The sequence below is a fragment of the Gobio gobio genome (assembly GCF_949357685.1).
Source record: "Gobio gobio genome assembly, chromosome: 13".
NCBI classification, from domain to species: domain Eukaryota; kingdom Metazoa; phylum Chordata; class Actinopteri; order Cypriniformes; family Gobionidae; genus Gobio; species Gobio gobio.
The window spans coordinates 12,286,749-12,291,090 of NC_137106.1; positions in this window are offsets into that span (position 1 = coordinate 12,286,749).

Sequence of the window (4,342 nt, forward strand, 5' to 3'; positions counted from 1 at the left end):
TTAAAAAAAAACATGACTTTTATTTTTGATTTTAATGTTTGTATCCCCCAGGATACGTCGCCAGTCATAGGGTTAAAGGGGTCATATGAGCTACTTTAAAAGTTCATTATTTTGATTATTGGGTATAATAGAATAGTTTAACATACTTTAATGTACAAAAAACACATTTTTCACATATTGTACATTATTGCAACTCCTCTATTCCTAGTCTGTCTGAAACACACTCATTTATACAAAGCCCCTCCTTCTGAAAAGCTCAGAGTGCTCTGATTGGCCAGCTGACCTAGTGCGTTATGATTGGTTAAACACCTCAAGTATGTGTTGAAAATGTAACATGTTGTCCGTTTTACCGATAGACTGTAAAAAAGTATGGACGTAGTGTCCGTGACATCACCCATAGGATTCTGAAGAGCAGTTTTGAAGCGTAAAGTAGGGACGAGCTGGTCCTTGCGTTGCTATCTTGGCATCTCATTCATAATTGTGCATCACGCGTCCCTCCCGGATAATGGAAAATGGGCAAAGAGGCGGGACGCGGGTGGAGCTGAGGTGACGTGATGACTAACAGACAAACCACTATCCACCTGTCACTCAAAGTGGTCTCTCCCTTAATTATGCAGAACTTTAATGCTTTATATAATGTAAACGAATGAGTTATACAAAAATTCACCCCCCTCAGAGTTGTCATGAAGGGCAAAATTAGCCGTATAGACCAAAACCACAATTTGTGCCAGGCTGTAAACATGTTTTTTTCTGTTATAAAGTTGGGCATTTCAACATGGGGCTCACTGAGATTCTGCTCAATGAGAAATGCCCAACGGCTAATTTTGCCCTTCATGACAACTGTGAGGGGGTTGATTTTTTTATAACTCATTTGTTTACATTATATAAAGCCTTAAAGTCCTGCATAATTAAGGGCGTGGCCACTTTGAGTGACAGGTGGATATCCGTTTATCTGCTGTCTGTTAGTCATCACGTCACTTCAGCTCCGCCCACGTCCCGCCTCTTTGCCCATTTTCAGTTATCCGGGAGTGACGTGCTGCCAAGATGGCAACAGCCAGCTCGTCCCAAATATGCGCAAGATGTCAGCGCCATATTCGCACTTCCGGAGGCTTCAATTACTTCAGTGGGAGACAATGAAGTCGTGTTGTCCATATTTTTTTTTACGGTCTATGTTCAAAACTCTTCAGAATCCTATGGGTGACGTCATGGACACTACGTCCATATTTTTTTTACTGTCTATGGTTTTACCGTATCAGTTCTGAAAATTTAGATGATCAAGCCCATCGATTGGCCAAAACCGTTTGAGGAAGTAATATGTAGACTTCAACCGAGGCAGGTCTGGATCAGTGTTCTCTGTTACATAGAATACATCTCTTTGTGGGAGACTATGAGCTTTGTAACTTTGCAGATCGTATACACAGACAAACGGATACATTACACACTAAAGGAAAACATTAAAAAGCACCATATGACCCCTTTAAAACATAAAGAGCACAAGCCACACTTTTTCTAGATCCGTCCCTCTAAAACAGTAAGCGATCAGATATTTACTGAATGTACTGTGATGTTGTCTGCAAAACAATCATACATACTATTTATGTACAAGCACATTATTCAGGCTACATTACAGTACAGGGTACTGTAACTCTTGATGTCAAACAATATGTAATCCTTTGAATGTGATATATTTATTGTTTCGATTTAGAATGAATTTAGATATTTGAAGCTGTCCGGTTTAATGGCTGTTATGTCTTCATCCACTGTTCTTCATGTGTCCACATGCATCAGATTGAGTATCACCTCAGTGCTGTCACCTTTATCAGAATGTATTTTTAATAGCAAATGCAGTCGTAATCTCAGTGAAGAGCACATGCTGCATATACAGAGAAGCAAACCAAACTTCTGGTTAATGTTTCAGAAATGATAAATGTTTAGTCGTCTGTTAAAGCTAAAATAACCAATTGTCCTGTGAGTGACTATCAAAGACAATGTGTGTAAACCAAATGTAGTGAACCGTCAGTGTTTTTCCCTCCCCTGTTCTTCAGTAGATCTGCGTTTTGGATTAATTCGAGGCATTGTTGAATTTTAGTTCACCTCCGTAAAAGTTCCAATCAAATTGTTTTATTGATCCATTTTAAATTGACGTAGCTATAAAAATACAAAAGCATACGAAGACTTTAGATGCAAAAGCCTCTAAGTCCGTCTGATGTTTTTCTTTAAAATAAGCATTTTTGTATGTATAGGTTTCCACCTAAGTACCGGTACTTCTGAATGGGCTGAGGCTGGGATTTAGTGGGTTTGAAGTGAAAGTATTTTATGATCGTATACTATATGCGGAGAGCATTCACTCAGTATCGTTATCTCATTTTTGACCGAGGTGGCTTTTAGAGGCCTTTGCATCTGAACTCTTCATATATGGTTATGCTATTGAAAACATGCAAATTAGCACATGCCTGCCTGTACTTTTCTTGTTCTTTTTGTTGTCATTATGACAAGAAAAGGGCAATAAATGTTTTTTGTTGCTACATTGTGATTTTGAGCATCAACTGTGTCAAAAAAGAAACAAATGATTATTTATTATAAATAATTGTCTTATTTACATAAAGAGAAATTAAAACCAGACATTACAAATAAAACACTGGGAAAATTAATAAAATGACATTATTGTTTATTGCTTTTATTAGCTTTGTTCTTTATATTATTTAGCTTTGTTTTTCCCTGCTGTCTGCAACTTTATCGGAACAAATTTTAAAAAAACTTGAGTTAATTAACACGAGTTAATTTAAATAGTCTCTGGTCTCGTGACGCTTTGCAGAATCTGCTGTATGTGTTCTTGTGTTTTGGAGGAGGCGTGGCTTTGGAGATGCTCTGACGCTCATGCTTTTGCTAGCAGGGGCGCAACTACCCAGTGCCAGAGGGGTATGCAGCAACAATTTTGGCTATTTTTGGGTTCCAATAAAGAAACGAAAAGAAAGAAAAGAATCTGAATTTTTATAACGATTCCAAGTAGGACTATCGGTTATCGATGCCCAATACTAACAATGTTGCAACCAAACATTCTAGAGCGCTCTTTAGTTCCTACTAAATTGTAACAATACGATAGCTGTCACAAGCGCAAGATCACTTTTGTTAATAAAAACAAACCAAAAACACCCCCCCCCCCCACACACACACACACAAACCACAAACTGAGGGTTCCCCGTTTTAAAGGGGAATTTCCAAATATCTTTTATTTATTTGTTTTAATTCGGGTATAGCAATTTTATGTAATCCGTCTTATTAGTTTTTTTTAACAAAAGTTTAATATACGCAATATTTATGTACTATTTTATTGTTGTTGTATTTTCATTAAAAATAGGCTAATAACGAACAAAAAAAACAAACATTCGTTTGAAAGTAGCCTAATTGAAGGGGAAATTATGAGGTAAGCAATATCATACGAGCAAGAGTGCGATTTTCCAGAGTAGCCCATCAGCACGATTGCAAAATGCGATATTAATTTCATACAAAAGTTCAACAAACAACAAGTTGTCATTATTTTTACAGTTTTGCTCTATTTGTCCAACAAAAATAGATTCAAACAAAGTATAGCTTTCGTTCTCGAATAATTCACCGTTTTCGAACAGTCGGTTAGAACGAATTATAGTTGAATGATTCTAGAATCCACTCACGCCGCCAACTGGCAGTTTTATAGTTTCATAGGCCTGGAATAATTAAATTTTTCCCAACATTTCATATTTCTATAATTAAAATATTATATTTAGAACATAAATCTAAAAATCTCATGACATTTATTTAGGCAATTTTAATTACAGTGTAAGTGGATTTTGATAAATGGTAAGATGGATTTTGTTGACATTTCATTTAATTCTTATAACAGCCATAGTGATTCGTGGTAAATAGTGTAATTACTTAAAAAGATGGTCAACAATATGTAACGTTACTTTATAAGAGGTGTGCCCTAAAAAGTGAGCATGCATTGCACATTTAAGAACACCAAGTAAAGAGCACGTTTTTTCATCTGTTTGGATCCTTCAAACACAAGTTTGCACTGCCTGTTTGGTTTACCTGTTTACACGTTAAAGGGTTAGTTCACCCAAAAATGAAAATTCTGTCATTAATTACTCACCCTCATGTCGTTGGACACCCGTAAGACCTCCGTTCATATTCGGAACACAAATGAAGATATTTTAGTTGAAAGCTGATGGCTGAGAAAGGCTTCACACAGGCCTCCATTGGCATTCAGTACATTGACACTTCCAAGATCCATGAAAGGCACTTAAAACGTCGTTACAAAGTCTATCTCACCACAGTGGCTCTACAATAATCATACAATGCGACG